Below are 22,157 nucleotides of genomic sequence, written 5' to 3' on the forward strand. Positions count from 1 at the left end.
TGAATTCAATGAAAAAATCATCACACAGGGAAACAAACAAAGCTTTAAAATAATTAAAGTACAATCCACAATGAAGATCTAATCTGCTCAAAACTTTAATCTATAACTAACTTGCCATCAAAGCACCTATAGAAAACATGGCATGCAAAGCAAAAATAAGCAGAAAGAAGCACTCTAGGATGAATCTTTACCCCAATTCTCTGAACCCTTGACAAAATCAAGCATACAAAAGTATACCAAGCAAAGACACATAGAATATTTAAATATAATAATAAAGCTGACTTAATAGGTAACTACAGGATAATGTTTAAAAACATGAATAAGATTGTGTCACCCTCTGGTTCAAAAATCTCAAATGGCTTTCCAAAATCATTTTCATTACTCTGCCTGTCTCTCTGATCTACCCCTGCCAGGTTGTTCCTTATTCACTCCACACTGGTTGTATGGACCTTCTTGCTACTCTCCTCAAATATCCAAGTTTTATCGCTGCCAGTTCTACTCCTTTTAACAGTCATGATGTACGCTTCCTCAGTCATTTCATGCTAGTTCCTGTTCAGATGTCAAAACTGAAGGAAGCCTTTCCTGAGGATTCTCTAACAAAGTGTTCTCCTCCCTTCCCAACCTAGCCATTCCCTATCTCCTTACCTGCTTTACTTTTCTTCAAAGCATTTGTTAGTAATGAAAATGAACCTGAATTTTTGCTTAAATAGTTTTTGTCTTTTACTAGAATGAATACTCTACAAAGACAGAGATTTATTTTGTCTTATTCACTCTACTATCCCTAGTGTCTAGAAAGAATTCTGGTACAAATATTTATATTTAAAATGAATAAATTTGCACTCATAAATTAATTATTGAGTAAATGAATGAACGAGTCACTGAATTCTATATCTCCCAAAAAAGGAATGTATCTTTTTCACTCCAGGGCACATGGGACATATACGAAAACTAATCATATAATGAGCCACAGAGAAAAACCACAACTTACACAGAGTATAAATAGCATAGAAAGCATTCACTGGCCATAATATGATAAAAATTAAGATGCAACAGGAAAAAAATGAAACAAAAAGAACACTCCAACCATTTGAAAAAAAAATTTTTTAATCAAAATTTTAGATTGTAGTATATCTGAAAAATAATGGTTGTGAGCAGCCTACAATTAGAATCTATAAAATATAGCTATAGCAATGTTGGAATAAAAACAATCACAGTCTAAAATGTATTACCAAACAAGGAAAAGTAAAAATAAATTAATAACTCAAACTAAAAGTTAGGAAAGGAAGGAAAAACTTGAAAATTAAAGGAAGAGAATAATAAAAGTTAAATAGGAAAGAATAAATTAAGTAAGAAAATATATTCAAGAGCTGATTCCTTTAAAAATACAATAAAAATGAATTTTTAAAATAGTTAAACTAATCAAGATTTGAAGATAAAATTTAAAATATGGGACATAGAAACAAAAGAAATTGAATTATAGAAGGATATATTGTTCTATACTGTGAAAATACATTTGAAATGTAGATGAAGTTATTGCTCAGATTGAGTGAATTTTATCAAACCTTCAAGAAACAATTCTGAGACTAAAGATTCCAGAGCATGAAAAAAAAGGCAAATTTTCAAACTCATTATAAAGAATAACACAACTACAAAAACACAAAAATGAATTATTGAAAGAAAGGTAGGTAGATATTAGTTTCTACAGACATGTATAATATGGCAGGCCAATCTAATCATACACATACAATAGTGCAGACCAAGCTAATATTTAAATATAATAAAAAATCAAAACACAGTAGAAGAAAAAAACTATTCACAATAGCAAAAATGGGAAGAAAAAACTAAAAATAAACTTAACAAAAACCATATAAGATTAATATGAAGAAAATTCAATATTGTGATGATATCAATTCTCCCCTAAAGTAATCTATGTAATCTTATTGATTTCTTTGTACTGTCTCAATGATGATCAAGGTCATCTAAAAAAATGAACACACTTAGTTAGCTTGGAAAATTCTATGAAAGAAGAATACTTAGGGGGAACTAGCCCCACTAATATGTTAACATGCTTTAAAACAACTCATACTGAAATTATTTAGTACTAGCATAGGATAATATTCACAGATGAAAAAGACAGAATAGATAGTATAAAAATAAAGCTAAATATACATAAAAATTTTATTTTTAATAAACATTCATTTATATTATATTAAAGAAATACTAAATTATTCAATAAGTAAACTAAGGCAACAAACTAGCTATTTAGAAAAAAATTAAAATAATTTTCTACCTCATTCCATACTATAAAATATATTCTAGATAGATCAAAAGTTTAAATGTAAAAGAATAAAAATGTAAAAGAATGAGAATAAAATACGAATGCATATTTTTATAAATTTAGAGTGAGAAAACCCTTCCTAAATATCAAATTCCAGAAATCCTAAAATATGAATTTGATCAATGTTGGTATATAAAATTTTTAATTCACTATGCAAAAAACAATCACTACAAAGTTAAATACAAAGGAGAAACAAGGAAAAATATCTTTGATACATAAAAGAATAATGAATAATTCCTTAATATATAAAAGATCTGACAAATCAGTAAAAAACAGTTAAACAATCTATTAGAAAATTACTCCAAGGGTAATGAACTAGCATTTCAGAAAAAAAAATAATTTAAATGAGAAGCAACATAGAGAAACATCTCCAACTTCACTCTTTATTAAGGATATGCAAAAATAGCAGTGGGATACCATTGCTCTCGATCAGATAGTCTGATAATAGAGAATTCCACTGAAGGGGGATGAGCAAGCAGTTTGTTTCCAGGACTTTTATTAGAGAGCAAACGCTGATATATCTCTGTAAGGAAAATTCAAAACTATCTGGTAAAATGTAATATACAAATTCTTCATTTGGCCAAGAAATCCTCCATTTAGGAATCTTTCCTCCAGTTATACTCATATGGGTATACAAATATATATACAATATATACAAGAAGACCAAATATAGCATTGCTTTAGTATGCACGCATGTGAATACATGCATGTAGATACAGACACACAAACACACATGACAACAGGAACAACCTAAATGTTTATCAATAAAGAACTGGTTAAATAATTACAGTAGAAGCGTGGAATGGAATAATGTACCACCACTGAAAAAGAGATAAGTCTAAAGATACTGATTTGGAAAAATAAGATGACCCAGATATACTGGAAAGTGAAAAAGGTAAGGTATAAAACAGTATTTGTAAAATCATCCAATTTCTATAATCAACAAAATTTGGAATATATGTTATATAATTCTTGCATATACCGAGTAAAGTGGTCTTATAGGAGCATAAAAAGTCATATAAAAGATAGTTAATAGTTAACCTCTGGGACATGGGAATAGGAATCAGAGAAAAAGATATTTTTATTTTTTACTTTAATCATATACTATTTGAATTTTTTCTACATGCATGATTTGATTTTTTTATAGTTAAAAACCTAATTTAAATAACAAAAAATATTTTCAATTGACCCAGATTTTAAAAAGTATGATCTCAAAAACTAAATAATATTTTATTGTCGAAATCACTTAGGTTAATTTATTTATCCTTTCCATTATTTTGAGAAAAAAAATAACTTATTATCAGAACAAACACAGGAAGACTATCAGGGCTACAATTAAAATATTTTGTTAAGTGAATTCTCAGTTTGTACAAAAAACATTTCAAACATCACATTTGGCAATAAAAGAATTTCCATGAAAAAAAAAAAAACACCTGGATTCAAGTGCTAATTTCACTCTCAACACTGCATCTGTAGGTAAGTCAAAACCTAGTGATTTTAGTTCTTTGTATTTCCCACCCACATAATACTCCAGAAGTCCATGAGTCTATAGAACTTTGTACAGCATATCGAGTCCTTTAGAAAAATTAATTGATGTGTGACAACTCTGCAAGGGACATATTAATGCTTTTTTTTACTCTTTAATAAATTCTTTGGAATGTGTTCCTTACCCCAGTACAACCTACCTTACCAATACAGCTTCTTTGATGTTTTCCATCTTTCCACAAGTTCTGATAATGCTGTTTTAATGTAGCCCAACTGCCACTGATTCTGATCAGTCTGGCTTTTAGTTTTAGTAGCATGTTACTGATAATATTTCTCAAACACTGCTTTTTCAATATGAAGCCATTTCTTCCATCTCCTACTAGTGATGCTAAACTATGCCCCAGAGATATGTTTCTAATAATGCCCCATTCTTCTTTCCCAAACATCTATACACTTGCAATGCAATAGCAGTTTTCAAACAATAAAGAGTAAATACGAGGAATTCAACTCTTTCTTGGTTTGCAGAAAACTTCGGTTGAATGGGAGTTATTGCAAAATGTGTTCCCTCCAGGAAACAGCTTCCGTTTATAGCTAACATCCTCCTATAATCATGCATTGCTTTAACACCAAAATTGCTCAAGCACTCCAACTATGAAACAGCCATCTCTTCACAACTTTTGGGCAAACATTTCATTTCTTCAGAAGCTTATAGTTTTAAATTGTCAATAAGAGCTAATAAATTTGAACATATGAATTGTTTTATTATTCTGACAGAGGTATTTGGCTCCAAAGTGAAAATTTACCCTCAACCTGATTTTCATACTTCCTTGGATGAGTTGTTCTAAAATCCCACTGATTCCAAAAAGATTTCTCTTTACGGAACAGATGTGTATCAACGGGAAATAGGCAGACACTCTGAGGCCTATTATCAGGAATAAATTTTTTTTCCAGGAAACATCACAGTGTGAGTACTTCTATTCCAGGAAAGTTTTTCCCACAAATGAATCTTCATAATTGCCTGTAGTGGAGAAGATCGTTTCAGTTGGTAAAACATGGATAAAGGAATTGTCTAGAACAAAGGGAAAACCAAGACCACATCCTCACCACAGGGGGCAATTTAGAAAAATTTAATGGAAAGATTGGAAGCAGATATAAAGAGGAAATTTCCAAGGTGAGCCTTCTGGGATTCCTACAATGTGCATAAGATTGAGGAAGACATATAAATCTCTTCCCTTATGAGTTCATGACTTAATGAAAAAGGAGGTGTTTTAAGAATATTTGTCTTGCTTAAATCACAAGCCAGGTTGAAAGGAAGCGGGCCAAGGAGCCTAAGTGCCCATGGCAGTGACTTGGGTACCAGTAATGCAGGCCTGGACCAGATAGAGGCAGTGGAAATTTAGAAGAGAAGCAGAGGTAAGGGCAGAACCTTGCCAAAAGAAGAAATAAAGCCAGTAAAGGTGTCGCCCATCTTTGGAATGCAGTATTTCCACCCCTTAATGAATTGCAAACAAGATTAGCTGATTGGGACAGTCTGCTAATCTCCAGTCAGTGTTGCCTCCCTGTGTAACCAAAGGACAGGAGACTAGACTCAGGAGACATAGATCCAAGGTGTCACTCAGACATGTGACTCACCTGACCTTACTGTCTGCCCTGGCCTACCTAGATCATCGCAATTTTCTCAACATCCCCAATCCACCATCTTGTTTAGCAATCTCCCTGTGATGTGAGATCAATCCAAACACCCATCTTCTTGGCTCGACTCCCTGGCAACTGAAATCCTCCAGAAGAAATTACTGACTCCTACTGATTCTTTTTATTTTTTTTAATAAATTTTTAGTCTCCAATGTCAGCTACTTCTAGGGTGACCAATGGTTCTAGTTTGCCTAAACCTGAAGGGATTCCTGGGATGTGGAACTTAACAGAACAGTCTTTAGCCAGCTTGGACAACCTACCACCTCTTTAACAGGCTCAATAGTCCTTTTCATGTCCCAATTCAGTTCTCTATCCCATTTCACACATCCACATCCCTCCATTGACCCATATTCTCTAAAGTACATGACTTTCCCTCTTTCTTTACAGAGAAGACAGGCCACTACGTGTGAATAGAAAATGGCCCATATAACAAAAAGGTATTGACAAGAATTCTCTCCATGACTAACCTCTACTAAGGCTACTCTGAGCTCTTTTTCAACTAGAGCTTGACTTTTAGTCAAACACACTGATGTATTTGTCTCTGTATTGTGCAATTTTAGCAAAACTCTTGCAAATTCAGTTTAGTCAGAATGTCCCATTCTCAGTATCTGATGACCTTCAATAGTTGATCAGGTTCCTCATCCTTTGTCATCCCCCAGGTGATGTCTGATCACCCTGGTCTACCTCCAGCAAGAATCCTGTGAGGTCAGTTTAGCAAAAATTCCCCCATATTCCCGATGTTTCCTCTTAGTAATTTTCTATCCAATGACCCCACCCTGATCCTTGGCTATAAATTCCCAGTTGCCTACACTGTAATCAGGGTTAAACCTAATCTCTCTCCCCAACTACAAAACCCCACTGCAGCAGTCCCTATACCTATTGAGGCTGTCCCTATTTGAATAAAGTCTTCATTACCACCTGGAGCAAATGTCATGAATAATTTTTTTCTTTAACAGCATCAACAGGAAAAGGCCATATGACTACCTGCAATGAGCCTGCACAAGTAAAATTGAGCTTAATGAATTCATGGCAATCTAGAAACTGGCCTTTAACTTGCAGAGACAGTGAAAGATATACATTTTGTTAGCACACTGAAGAAGGTCTGACTCTGAGGGATAGGCTCTCATTAATCAAGTTCTCGCAGACTGATGTTGTACACCAGAATGACAATTTATTCTTTTAGGAGAGGCCTGACCATCAGGCAGAAACACTCATGTCAGCATGCCGGCGCATTTTCTTCCTATGAGCAAGTGACATGAAGAACCAAATTACCATCAGAAGGCTAGTTTATTAATGCTCAATTTAAAACATTGTTACAAGCAGAGTAGAGAATCTGATCCACCAATCTGACTGGTAAATATCCTTTAATAAATCAGTAAGTGGGAAGTTAAATGATCAAAAGATTACTCTTGTGAATATTGACCAGAACAAAGGAATACAGAGAATCTTAAAAAGTGCTCTCCCACAAAAGTAATGTGAGGTGCTGTCTCACACCAAGGGGATGTCACCAAGAAGACCATGCAATGCACAACTGCAGAGGGATATCATTCACATATTAGTATAAAATCTGCATTGTCGTTCATTATAGCTCTGGTAGCATACTAAATACACTATTTGCCTTGCTTTTTGCATTCACAATATATATTGAGGTTTGTCCTACATCAATGCTAAAGAAAGGTATCATTCTTTTTTAGGGTTACACAGTATTCATTGTTTTATATACATTAAATTGCCTAAATGTTTCCAATTTAGAGGGCCAGGAGACTCTTAATCTAATCTCCCCTTGCATTCTCTAGGATCTAAATTCATTAGTTAATCCCTCTCTCCAATACAGTAGTCCCTGTCCCTTTTATCCACAGAGGATGCATTCCAAGAACTCCAGTGCATGCCTGAAACCAGAATAGTATTGAACCCCATATATATTATGTTTTTTCTATACATACATACATAAGCACAGTAAGGGATTAACAAAGATAACTAATAATAGAACAATTATAATGACATACTGTAATAAAAGTTATGTGAATGTGGTTTTGCTCTCTCTAAATATCTCATTGTACTGTATTCACCTTCTTGTAATATGAGATGACACAATGTCTACATGATGAGATGAAGTGAGGCGAATGATATAGGCATCGTGACATAGCATTAGGCTACTTATGAGGGTAACTTGAACACAAGCACTGCAATACCATGACAGTCAATCTGATAACTGAGATAGCTACTAAGTGACTAATGGGTGGGTAGCATATACAGCGTAGGTACTCTAGACAAAGGAGTGATTCACATTCCTGGTGGGACAGAGCTGGATGGTGCAAGCTTTCATCACACTACTCAGAATGATACACAATTTAAAACTTATAAGTTATTTATTTTTGGAATTTTCTATTGAATATTTTTGGACCAGGGTTATCTGCAGGTAACTGAAACCATGGAAAGCAAAACCACAGATAAGGAGGAACTACAAGCGTATATCAGAGATATTGCAGGTTCAGCAAAAAAGCAAGTCACATAATAATTTTAATTTCCCAAGCATATAAAAGTTATGTTTGCACTATAGTGCACAGTCTATTAAGTGTGCAACAGCATTATGCCTAAAAAAATGTGCATGCCTTAATTAAGAAATTTTTATTGCTAAAAGATGCTAACCATCATCTGAGCCTTCAGCAAGTCATAATCTTTTTGCTTGTAGAGATTCTTGTCTTGATGTTGAAAATGCAGAATTTGCGAAGTACAATAAAGCAAAGTGCAATAAAACGAGGTATACCTGTACTGTATTTTGTTTCTACACTCCACTGATACCTTCCCTTTCCCATGCTCAACTTTTTCCCTTGATCTTTTAAGGCTTTCTCTCACTAGAATATATCTGGCCTTCCTTTCACAACCAAGATCCTAGAAAGAATGATCTTCACACAAAGACCATTTCTCCACCCATCTCTACTATTCAGTCATGGCCCTGACTCCATCATCACTGTGAGGCTTAGCTGATAAAATCGCCAGTGTCACGCTACTTGCCAAAAACAATTTTAAAATCCTACCTACTTGGCCTTCTCATTGACCATGCCCTGTTTGGAATTCTCTCCCGCCTGGGCACCAATGACACTGCTCAGTCCTGGATCTCTTTTTCCCTTTTCAGTCTCTTTTGCTAGTTTCTCATCCTCTTCCAGACAGATAGAAGCCAAGATTCTGACTTTGACCCTGTTCTCACCTCACTCCATACCCTCATTAGACTGTCTTAAGCTTCCAAAGTTTTGTGTGTGATTGAGCCAATACTCACATCTCCAGGCAAGTCCTCTCTGAGTTCCGACTGGTGCACTTCATTGCCTGTAAGACACTTCCATCTAAATGTCTCACGGGTTCCTTAAACTCAACATATCCAAAATTAACATTTTTTCTTCTTATGCCACTGAATCTATTTTCTCTCTTTTTTCACTTTCATAGTTTTTCTGAGACCTGCCTTATCCTGAACAATAACAAATGTATCTTTTTTCAGGTTTGTCACTTACCTTTTCAGATTCCAGCAATCTGCTGTCAAATAGTTTTGTTGGACAGGCCTGAGGCTGAAGCTATGCTGGCTTGCTCTCATGTGACTATCCACACATGGCCCATGAGAAAAACTCGCACTCCCTTTCCTGGACAAACTGCGGGAGTGCAAATTGTCCCATTTGGCAATTTCTCCTTTGTGTCTTCATCATAGCATTTAGCCAAACAGGTATGCATCACAAACTGATTCAACATGTCATTCATACCAATAGGGGCATTAATAAATTATTTAAGGTGAGGTAAGGTGCAGGCATACCCCCATTTATTTCCTTGGAGGGGAGACTCATAGCAAAGAAAGCTTGCACACAAAATTTCCTCTAATAATCAAATCATGACCCTTTTATACTACTGATGTTATAAAAGAATTAAGACAAAGGTAACTGGCTTTTAATAATCTCCTTAAAATTTGGCATCTTGTCTAATATTACCTATGGAATATATTATTTCTTGTATCGTGTTGCTTCAGTCAAAACTTCCATTTTATCATCTCATTATATTATCATACTCTTTAACTAAAAATTCTATTCTAGTGAGTCATCCCTAGAAAAATAATACAAAAATACCAAAAAGCAATATTCACAAAGATTTTCATTGCAGCTCTACTAAAACAGTGAAAAATTGAGGCCTCCACTTAAGATGTCAGAGCAGGTAAGCACTGTGCTTGCTTCCTCTCACTACCACATCAAAATTACAACTAACCTACAGAACAACCATCATTGGGAGTCTCCAGAAATCTAGCTAAGAAGAAGTCCTATAACTAAAGACATGGAGAAGAAGCCGTGTGGAGACTGAAGAGGACACACAGATATATAGAGAAAAGTCCATGAGAAAACAGAGGCAGAGATTGGAATGATGTAGCCACAAGCCCAGGATTACCAGGAGCCACCAGAAGCTGGAAGAGGCAAGGAAAGATCTTCCCCTAGAGTCTGGAGAGAGTATGGCCCAATGACACCTTGATTTTGTACTTCTTGCTGCCTGAACTGTGAGAGAATAAATGTCTATTTAAAAAAGAAAAATTGAAAACTACTCAAATATTCAACAACGCGGGAAAGGCTAGGGAAATTATGGAACCCCCCACTGAATAAAATCCACATATTCATTAGTAATTTGAGTTAACATAGGAATGTTCTTAGCTTATAATGTTAAACTGAAAAAAAAAAATGTCTAAAACTGAACATACAGATGGATGACTGTGTACAAGAAGCTCTGCAGAGAAAAAGTGAAAAAATGAAATTAAATTGTTAATAGTTTTTTTGTATGAGAGTTCAAGTAATACATTTTTCCTTTTCAACTCAAATTTTCCATAATAGACATTTGTTACTTTTATAATCAGGAAAATTAAGCAACTTTTAAAATATATAACCATAAAATCCCACTAGGCATGCTAAAGAGACCCACCTTGATGGCAGGCTTGATAACACTTTCTTTGAGCCAAAGCACCATATTGAAGTAGAACTGAACTTCTAAATGCAGTCATATTTCTTTTTTCTCTAAATAACAAAATAAACTATCCACTAAGTGTTTTAATAGTATGCACAAATAAACCTAACATCTGGTAATGAGACACTGAGCTTTCAACTCAAAGTTCAGGAAGGCTGTTTGAGGAATAATTGAAAAATATCAAAGACTGAATAAATTAACTATCCAATATTTTCTTAATCATACAAGATAGTTCTCCAAAGGCTGGAAGAACACTAAAATTTTTATTTTTTAATCAATGCACCAAGTAAGGCAGCACAGCACAGAAAGATAACATCTTGAAGCTCCAGCAATTAACCTACCACCGTGTTTACCGCTTTGCAAAATTAGTTTACCTGACAACAGCAATCTGCCAGCATTCTCCTAACTTTTAAATGTAAATTGTGGCAATCCTGCAAACCAGTCAGTCTAGTGGGCAGTCTGTCAAGAAATTACTGCTACTGTCCATTACATTTTGTCTTTCCTAATGGAGTTATTGGGGAATATTTTAGGTTTTTAACATTTTTAAATTGACATGTTTATTGATTCTTACTCTCTTTATGTGCATTACACAGTGCTGGCATCCCATGTCAAAATGCTAAACTTTACAACTCGGAAACTCACCACCACAGTAGGTAACTTCCTTAGGTTGTTAGCAAATGTCACTAATGCAATTGAAAAGTGAGAATTAAAATAAAATGTCTGTCTTTAGGCCTTCCTGATAATCTAAAATAGTAATTATATGCATTAGTGATACTTTCTGACAATGAAGCTCTTAATTTTTTAAATCCAAAGTGACCTTTTCTACTACAATTTCTTAGCAAAAATGGAAAGAAACTTCAATTAGACTATTGGGATCATGTTATCATCATATATCTTCTTTCAATACAGAACAGTGGGTGATATAAGAGGGAAAGTTCTAAAGTTATTTAATTGGAACTAATTCCTATCGATTCCCAGTAACTTTTTGGCAAGGCTCAAAATAGCAGATAATAGGATGATTAATGCTTTAATCCCTTTACAAAAGGATGTTGATTCCATTAGCATTGCTCATTCCCTTCCTGGAATTTATTTAATTTTGTTTTCCTTGATTCAGAACAGTTGTTTTTAAATGGAAGAATCATACCTAGCCCAACAATGTGCTTGCTACTTACAGCAAATGGAAATATAATTCAGGAGGAATAAGACTGAAAAGACTGGGATTCTGCTAGAATCTGAGTATTTCCTTCATTTTCATGGTGCTATGACATTTAATATGGATTAAATGCCACCATTTCTTAGGGAGATGCACTGAGAATATTTAAATCTTTATCTTTGAGGACTTTCTTTGTTCTGCAATACTTATCAACACCCAAGTGAATTTATTACATCCTACAATGTGCAGCTATAGAAGAGAAGTATAGGATATTCTTGCCCTCACAGAGCCTATATTTTCAAGTTAAAATGTATGACTATTTAATATACACCTACAAGAGATTAGGAAGGATATGAGTCAAATTAATCCTAATAGTGTGGGGTAGATTATTAATATGATAAAAATTCAGATAAGGAAAATTTCAGGAGGTTCCTGAGTGGTCTTGGGAAGGCAGCCCAGAAAATGTTGAATAGGACACCCTTAAAAGACAGCTTGAGTTTGAGTGGGATAAAAGTGGGTATGCTAAGCCCTGGTAAAATCCATCACTTATTTCACTTTTGGCTTTACTTGTTTTCTACGTATGTGGTTGTCTATAATTTTTTTTAGATAAAGGAGACATCAATAAAAAAAGCAAATAGTGAAGAGAACCCTGAGGAACTCATAGTCTTAACCCAGCTTCCTCTCCTGCACGATGTAGAATCTGAAGAATTGTTTGGTCAGGAAATAAAAACGTTTTGCAGAATTAGTTTGGTAAATGGTAAATAACCAGTGGGTCAAGGGAGGTGCTAAAGAAGGATATCTGTAACCAACTGATGGGGATAAGTGCCATATCTTTCTTGTTAACATTTAAGTCTTTACAAACAATTTCATAAGTCCCCACACTCTGCTTTCCAACATCATTTAAGCCAAGCACCAATCAGCTGTAACATTCCAGCCATCTGCACTGTCTCATTTATATGAGACACATGATATGCAAGCTAGTAGAGATTTACTAGCATAAGTTATAAAGAAGACTTTGCAATAGGTTTTCAGCAGTCAGAAGCTACAGAGAAGTTGAAAAATCTGAACTAAACACCTCAGTAAAAACTTTGATATGTACATCACCTTCTTGTACCACCACAGAAAATAATTTCTTTGCGCATGCTTTGGGTTTTTGTCTTACAGTCTAAAATATGGTACTTAAGGTTTTTGCTCCCTTGACTTAATCCAATACTTTACATGAAAATAAATTAATCTCTGGGTTGGAAAAACAGCAATCCTTCTGGTTTATTCTCATTCTATTTGGTCTCCAGCATTTACATTATGGGATTTCCCTTCCCAACTTCTGTTTCTGCTCCTTGAACTGTAACCTTGAAATAAATAGTTCTGTCTAAACCACTTGATTTTCTCAGTGTCTCTAAAAAGTTCTCACTAAAACACACACACACACACGCACACACACACACACACACACACACACACACATACATCCTTGTGCTTTACTTTGTCTCTCAGAAACTGCTTATGGCTTATTTCTCTCATTCTCGTTTGTGTTAAGAAGTGAAGCAAAAGAATTATGAAACTCAGAAAAGTCTTTCCAAACTGAGTTCCCCAAGGTTGGATTTTCATTTTGATAAATTTCTCCCTGGAGTCCAAGATTGTTTTCTAATGTCCATTATGGTGGGTTATTGTTCTGGTACATTTTCTATTCTCTCCATTGTCAAGTATTACTCCGAGCTTCTGACTGGCCTGGAATTGCATATATTTGGGTATGTGAATATCAAAAGCATCTTCTGGAGCACTGGAAAGCACAGGAGGATGGTTTTAATGTTCACTGAGTAACAAAGTTTACTTCCATTTCATTATAAATCTACTGAATAAAAACTTAAAAAGAAAATCAGAAGATGCATTGAAATTAGACTCTCAGTCAATATTACTGCCCCACAACAGTTAATAGTTTTAAAGTATTTTGACCTACAGATTCCTCTTTAGCTCTTCACAATAGCTTTGTGGTAAATATGATGCTCAAATTGTAAAACTCCCCAAGTTGTATTCTTTCCCTTTCAGCTGATCTTGAGTGCTCAGGATCTTCACTCCCTGCTGCCTTCACCATACCTTGCTGCTTGGTGCCAGAGTTAAGGCCACAAGTGGCCACAGAAGAGGTACCCAAGGAGAGCAAATGTCTTCAATCACAATGGACAACCTATGCTGCTATTGGCGGCAGGCTGAGCTCAGAGCCCAGTATCAAGGCCAAGTTAAGCAAAATTTCATAAACATGCGGAGAGCACTTTGAAGTATATTAAGAACTTTCATAAGCAGCTCTCAAGGTAGCCAAACTCGCAGTAACATAATCATTGGACCCTGCTGTCCCAACCTTACCCTGAGAGGCTCTCAAGCCATTCCTCCACTCTCTACTTCACCTTTAATTTTCTATCTGAATCTTATAGATGAGGACACAAAGACTTTAAAAAGCTGATTCCTCTATAAGTAAGTGAGAACCAAAGGCAAGCACTGGTCTTCTGACTCCAAATCCAGTGATCTTTCTACTTTACCACAAGACATCCATGACCAGCCTTCAAAACGTTTTTATGGATTTGGACCTTGGCTATCAGCACCACCAGCAACTCCAGAAATTTAGTAGAGAAGCAAAGGTGTGTGTGTGTGTGTGTGTGTGTGTGTGTGTGTGCGCGCGCGCGCACATAAAAAATAGAAGTAGCAAAGACAGAAAATAAACAAAAGCAAATAAACAAATAATATTTATGACATTTAGGAGCTTTCAAGTTCTAAGCCTGACACTAATTAGCTATAGGTTCTTGAGCGAGTTATATTTCAAAGTCTCAAACCAATTATCTGTAAAATATGGGGTTAAACAAGATAAATCCAATGTATCTGCCAATCCTAATATTCTGTGATGCCGTGAATAGCCCTGGAAGGTTATGATAGAAGTTTATCCATGCCTCTATCTTTGCCAGCATCAAGAAACCTAGTACCTCTTCATCTGGGCACCACACTCATATTCTCCATGCTGCCATACAAGAAGTCTAAATTGAAACATATCTGGATGCTCAGTTTATATACAAGTGCCCCTTTTAGCTCTGCTCCAAGTCCTACCTGGAGCTCTACCCAGGGCAAAGGTGGTAGAATCCAAGCCCCTTATCTTTTGTTCCTTAGTCTGAAACGAGAAAGTCTACAGGCCTATGAAAAATGACACCACACTTCAGACCATAATCAATACCTAACCAAAGAAGATAAGGATGATTATTATTCAAAATGCCAGCAGACATCAATTGAAATTGAAGCTGAGGCATCAAGGAATTATATTACCTCCTTTGGAAATATTTGTAAAGAGAGATCATTATATATCTGGGATGCTTTGGATATATTTAGTTCTGTTTAAAGCAGGAGTATGGACTTAGTAAGTTGTTATTATCTTCCATAAATTCTGATTATAGAGTTTATATGTGAAAACAATATAAAATTTGGAGCTGATAAACTGGATTCTATAAGAATTAGCTGTGCAACCATGTGGGACAATTTACTTAATTTTTTTGTACTCAATAATCCCATATGTAAAATGAGGAGACTGACTGGGGAAGAGTATTGTAAAGTAATTGTGTAGAAATTCATCACCTAAATATCATTGATAAATTTAAAATAGCCTCTTAAAATACAATTTTTTTCAAAAATCTAAGCTGAGTTTGATTGATCTTTATAGTAGAGAATTGGATTGTTAAGTAAGCCCAGCACGTAATTTTAATAATTGTTAAGTATAGTAAGTGTTAGTCATCTAGGCCCAGGTATTTATCTAAATTTTTACTATGATTTAGAAAGTGGGACTTCTCTGTGATTCTGTCTGAAAAACAAAACAAAACAAAACAAAACAAAACTGGAAGCCCAAGAAGCCTTCTTTCAGAGCAATTGAGGATTAATGAAGCAAAGTCACCTGCTATGAACTTCAGTTCCAAGTGACAGCCTTAGGAAGGCCTAGGCAGAAGCCCAGCAGAAGTAGAACAATACATACTCTTACCATCTTTCTCACTGGCCATTGGATAAAAAGTAATGAGTTTCAACTTGTTCTTCCATGTTTTTTCCAGTTTTAAAGGAGAGGCAAATATGGTCAGGACTTCTTTCCCCTACAAGCACGGAGAGTGCAGCTCTATCTCTGTCTCTTCTATGATTCCCAAACTGCCTATAGTTTTCGATTACTGCATACAAATAAAAACAAACTGAGTAGCTTAGAACAACTCACATATGTTATTTCACAGTTTCTATGGCTCAGGAGTCTGGACATAGCTGAGTCTTCTGCTTAGGGTTTTAAAGGTTGAAATGATTCTCATCTGGGAGCTCATTTGGGGAAGAATCTGCTTACAAATCCATTCAATTTGTTGACATGATTCATTTTCTTTGGGCTATGTTAATGACAGCCGTGGCTTTTTGCTACATATAGGCTAGAGGTCGCTCACAAGTCCCAGGGGCTGTCTCCCATTTCTAGAGCCTACCTGCAATATGGTTTCTCCCATGTGGCTACTTCATCAAGCCCACAGGAGAGTCTCCAGTTCCAGTCTACTAAGACCAAAGTCATATAATGTAATATAATCTTCAGGGATGATATCCTATCACATTTGCCACATAAATAATGCAACCATGATAGTGATATCCCATCATCTTTGCCATATTCTGTTGCTTAGAAGCCAGTTACAGATCCTTTTCACAGTCATGGGGAGAGTTTTACACAAATCTGTGAACACCAGGAGGTGGGATTCATTGAGGGTCACTGTAGGGTCAGCCTATGACACCAGCCCCTAACAGGAAAATCAGTCACTAAGCCCTCTACTGGAAGTCCTTCATTCTTACCAGGGAATTTCTCCCTCAACACCCCAACCCCATCCAGTCAGCATCACTTTCACAGATGTTCTGGTTGCCCCGAGACTTGAAGCCAGGCTGCATTCAGCATAGATCCTATCAATTCATTCCACAAAGTTTATTTATCTCTTCATATGAGCCAGGCCCTACACTAGTGTGATAGGCAGAATAATGTCACGCACATCTTCAAAAAAAAGAAAAGCTGTTCATGTTACAATTTCTAGAACCTATGGCTATGTTTGGTTAAAATGGCAAAAGGGAATTTAAGTAGCAGATGAAATTATGGCTGGGAATCGGCTGATGAGGAGATTATCCTGAATTATTGAAGTAGGTCCAAAATAATCACAAGAGGCCTTATCAATAGAGGAAGGAGACAGAAGAGTGCCAGAGTGACACAGTGTGAGAAAGTCTCAACTGGCCATTGCTGGCTTTAAAGATGGAAGGATGCCACAAGCCAAAGAATATGAGCAGCCTACAGAAGCCAGGAAGGACAAGAGTGAATTCTTCCCAGAGCCTCCAAAAAGGAACTCAGCTCTGTCACACCTTGATTTTAGCCTATTTAGCCGCATTGCAGATTTCTGATATCTAGAACTATAAGATAATAAATTTGTGTTGTTTAAAACCACTAAGTGGCTTAAAATTGTTTTTGTTACAGCAATAACGAAAAACTAATACTACAAGGATGTGGGGACACATGGTGAAAGAGACATGGTCCTTGCTCTCAAGCAACTCATAGGCAAATGGGGTGGGAGACATGCAAATAATCTCAGGTGATAGAGCTGCTATCCGCCTCAGTACCAAGTTCAATTTTTTAGCTTCGCATAAATCCCCATTCTTCCTAAGGTCATTGTCTGGCCTGTTTGTGACTCTGGGACAAGAACTTTCCTTTCTTTTTTAATACAGAGGCAGCAGTTTCTTCTTCATATATTAAAGGGAAAAGCAACAAGGTATGACATATCCAATTCAAAACACAATCCAGACCATTTTACTAAGTGCCAAGAATAGGAGATACAAAGACAAATAAAACTAATCCTTACCCTCAGAGATTTTAAACTCTTGCAGAAAACAGACACATGCATTCATAAATTTTATTCTACAATAAGCACTATAATAGAGCTATGTGCATAGTGCCTTAGGAATACAGATATGAATTAATTAATTATGTTAAGAAAGATGGGCAGGGAAGGAGTGATAGAAAGTTCCAGAAAGAAGGTGACCTGTGAAAGGGATCTTAAAGAACCATTAGGAGTAAGCCAAATAGACAAAGAAAGTGAAGCAGAAAGAACATGTTGTCTTTGAGAAATCCGAAGTGGCCCACAGTAATTAGGAATTGGGATGCAAGTGAAGGGAAGAAGCGAGGGAATATCAAAATAAGAGGAGCTAGTTTAGAGTCAGTGGAGAGAGGATCTATATGCCATGCCCACAAGCATGGGCTCGAGGACACATAAGGGACCATGTCATGAAGAACATAACCCCACATGTGTTTTAGTTCAGTATGAAGACTGAACTAGATGGTGAGAAAGTGTAGTGGCTGAAAAAATGACTCCTACTGGAAATTACTGTTTGACTATTGCTATGGGCACCTAGGCCTTTGATTATAGGAACATAACATTCTAAACAAGCTTTCTGCTTCTGTAACCCGGCTTATGTGCCTGACCTGTGAGTTGACAGGTAGGGAATAGAAAAAAAATAGACCTTTGTGTTTAGACAAAATGAAGAATGGGATTTGGGGCTTAAAAACCCTGTACCTCTATATTTCGGGGCTGCTTAATTTGGGGTCTGCATACCCCTGGCAGACCCAGCCGGCTGAATAAAGAGTGCATTTCCTGTAACTCACTGAGTTCTGGTGGTCCATGTGTCTTTGGGGGTCTGGGGCTACATACAGTAGGAAGGAGTGATACCTGATTAGAGCTCACCACCATAGACCAGGAATAAAATTAGGACTTGACTTAATGTAATAAATATGAAAACAGAAAGAAAAAAAAAGGATTTTTAAGAGCAATGTTTAAGGTCTGAGCAAATGAATTGAATGCGGAAAGTAAGAAAAAGGAATTAGAAAGAATTTCTTCCATGTTTCTGCTTAGGCACTCTAGTGGAAAGTCATGATGTAAACTACACTTCTCAAATATCAGAATGGAGTAGGCATTGGCATGGCCAGCTGTTCTTAAAATGTATAATGGCCTACCCCCAGAGTTTCTGATGCTGTACCCCTAGTTGGAAGATTGCTGTTAACTGAGCTAGGGTAGACAAGTGGAGGAGCAGGTTTTAAGAAATGATAATGCAATTATATTTTTTCAGTAAGAAAAGAATGAGCAATCTAAGTTCCTTAAGGGAAGGAGCTATATAAATTTAAGCTGTGTTAGCTTAAAGAAAAAAAAAATTGTCAAAAGCTAATCAAGCTTGAATTAACTGGCTTTGTATTATCTGATAAATTTGTCAGAGATGATGTTATCGATGAGAATCAAGCAGCTACTTCAAATCTAGAGCATTCTAATGTTGACTGTAACAAGGTTTCACAAATATAGAGAAATATATAAAAGGAAAGATGCAGCATTATTTTAGCTGCTAAGACAAAAATTTTTTAATTAATTATATATCAATTACCAGAATTATCATGTTCTTTTATTTAAAGAGAAGAAGATGAGAAGAGAAAGTTCAAGAGTGAAATTCCTTGTGGGAATTACCTAAAATTTATTTTTAAATCTGAGATTATGCAGACTTTGGACATTTCATACTCATGCCTCATTGATCACCTTCCTTCTCCCTCACCTTTGTTTAAATGTCTACAAGTATGTGCTGACTCAAATGTTCACATTCATCTGTACAAATGCATGACTCCTGATATTTTTTCATATGTTTTACTGTATAAGCAATAAAGAGATTACTATTGACTAGAAAGTTATGGTTAAGAGTCATGATTTTACAGATCCTACTGATAGCTGAAGAAAGCTTGACAATCCTGGGATCAGGCTTATTCAGGGAAGCAAGGCCGTAGACCAGATTGGAATTTAAGTATGTGAATCTACCAAACCTAGACTCATTTGTCATGTGATGTCATTATGAGAACTCAGATCTTTCTCACCAATGCATAAAGCTCAAGGGAGCATTTTAAAAACTTCACAACTGTTGAGAGGTGGAGAAGAAGAACCTTGGAGGATGGACAAGGTGTGAGATCACAATGGGAATGAAACAACTGCTCTACTGCTAGAGCTCACTTTGGAAAAAGAAAAAAAAAATCTGCAGTGGCTCAATAACTATCATTGGTCTGATCCATTCAGTCTCTAAATTCCTGTTTATTATGCACTTACTATGTATCTGGCTTTAGGCTACAATCAAAGACTGCTTTCTACCTCCATTATCACTATTATCAAGAATTTAAGTACCCATCATGCAGTTGGCACTACGCCAATCCTAACAATTCACTACATTCATGGAATTAACAGATTGGAATTTATTTTTTATTCATTTTTTTAATAAGTCAGTACTCAATGTACTGTATTTTTGCTGAGATTATGTTTTGTTATTTTTTTTTAGGAGAGGCAATGCTTGGCTTACCTCATAGATTATAGGGACCTTGTCAGTTTATAATCCCTTATTTTTTAAAAAACTTTTTACACCTACAGCACCTGCTCTTCCTAGGTGGTCTCCTATCCAAGTACTAACCAGGCCCGACTCTGCTTAGCTTCTGAGATCAGATGGCATCGGGCTTATTCAGGGTAGCATGGCTGTAGACCAGATTGGAATTTAAGTATGTGACTCTACCAAACCCTGAAGCAAAAACCTAGTATTATTATTTTTTAATTGTTTTTTTTTTTCTACAAAGCAGTCACTTCTCTGATTGATAGTTCAACTCACTTTGCTGGTTGTTATGAAGTAGCCAGCAGCCCATCACACGCAGCAACACTGCAATATCCGTGTTAAGAAGAAAAGTATAAGGGAGTTTACCCTTCCACCATCAATATGGCCCATGTTTACAAGAGGAAAATTTGAGACTCAAAAAAATTTAATACCTTCCCTATGGTAAGTTAGCCAGTCAGAGGAGAGTAAGATCCAGAATATTGGTGTCCCAATTCCTTGTCCACAGTTATTTCCACAACTCCTCCAACCTAATTGTCAGGTACAGCCTTTGACATAAGCTAATAATCCTGGGTTTGCTCTTTTATAAGTGTGCCACTCTCATCTGCGTCCTGTCCACTGATAATATAAACGCATGGCCACCAGCTACCCATAAGGGTATATTAAACTGTTTTCCAAGCCTCAGGAAAGAGTTTGAATCAATGTTTTTATCCACAACTATCTGGACTGATAACATCCTAGTTGGCAGAATTTATGTATAAGATTTATAGTGATGGAAGAACATTTTTCCATGCAAAACTGACCAATATATAGATCAAATTTATGTCCTAGCACCTGATGACTTAAAGCGAAGTTGGTGGATCAGCAGCATTAGCATCACTTAGGATTTTGTCAGAAATGCAGGATCTCAGGCCCAGTTGCAGACCTACTGAATCAGAAAATGCATTTTAATGAAATTTCTAGATGACTTACATGTGCATTTTAGGAAGTACTGTCCAGGACCTCATGAGCACAAACTCAACAGTGCTTCCCAACTGTGGTATGACAAATGGGTTCTAGTTGTGCTAGCTCACAATTTCCTAAGCTCCCATCAGAGACGGACAAAGTCTGGATCATTCGAAGCCCCTAGGCGAGGGTCCTCAAGCCATGTGCATCTTTATCCCTTTACCTTGGTGCAACACACAAACTCAGGCTTGAATTTCTTGTGTGTGCTGTGCACACACAGATAAAGGTTATGTACTTTTCATGTACTCTCCACATGAAAAAGATTAAGTAGCAAGTACTGTTCTATCCAACTGAGTGAACCTGAACAAGTGTCAGAAGCATGAATTCAACTTTGCTACGTGCTTCGATGTCATGAAACATGCCATAAAAGTATCAAGTAGTTTGATATCAACACTAACAAAACACACTGGAATTCTAAAAGTAACATAGTTCTTACTTTGTTTCAAAGATTTACTATTTGGTATCTCAGGAGGCAGGTTGATATCCCAAACAACTGCTTTCTGAAAGTGACTTTTAAAATAGGTTTGAGGTATCTCTTTTTATCTGATGGGAAATGAAAGCTACTATACTGAATTAGAAAATGTACACTCTAAGAATGAGAAGAAGTCAGGCTTAGAAAATAGCCTCTTATGTTTTCCTATTGAGAAAACATACACATCTTACTTCTCCAGAAAGGTATGATTTTACATGCTTGTTGGAAAGGTAGCGTCAATATAAATAAAACATGTCAAATCCATAACTCAGAGTCTTTGTAATGCAAAGCACTTTAGTACTAAACATTTGATACATTCAGCCATCTTTATCTCAGTAAAACCCACATCCTCTAGACTTACCTAATACAGTCAAATACAGTAGTCATAAGCCACACATGGTTATTAAATTTAAATATAAATTAGTTGAAACTTAAATTTTAACATAAATTCATTTAAATTAAACAGAATAAAAAAATTCAGTTCCTAATTTGTATTTACTGCATTTCAGATGTTCAAAAGCCACCTTTGAGTAGTGGCTACCACAGTGGATGTGTGGATACACAGCACTTCTATCGTCCCAGAAAGTTCTATTGGAAGATGCTACTATAGC

General features: G+C 35.9%; 1 protein-coding gene and 1 pseudogene across 1 annotated transcript in view; both read right to left on the bottom strand.

The window, feature by feature from the left end:
- Nucleotides 1-22,157, bottom strand: part of ZPLD1 (zona pellucida like domain containing 1) — a 294,999-nt gene that overhangs the window by 175,093 nt on the left and 97,749 nt on the right. The gene's annotated exons all lie outside the window — the stretch shown is intronic.
- On the bottom strand, nucleotides 20,108-20,226 carry LOC118601865 (annotated as a pseudogene).

Source organism: Rousettus aegyptiacus, unplaced genomic scaffold (assembly GCF_014176215.1).
Source record: "Rousettus aegyptiacus isolate mRouAeg1 unplaced genomic scaffold, mRouAeg1.p scaffold_m13_p_4, whole genome shotgun sequence".
NCBI classification, from domain to species: Eukaryota; Metazoa; Chordata; class Mammalia; order Chiroptera; family Pteropodidae; genus Rousettus; species Rousettus aegyptiacus.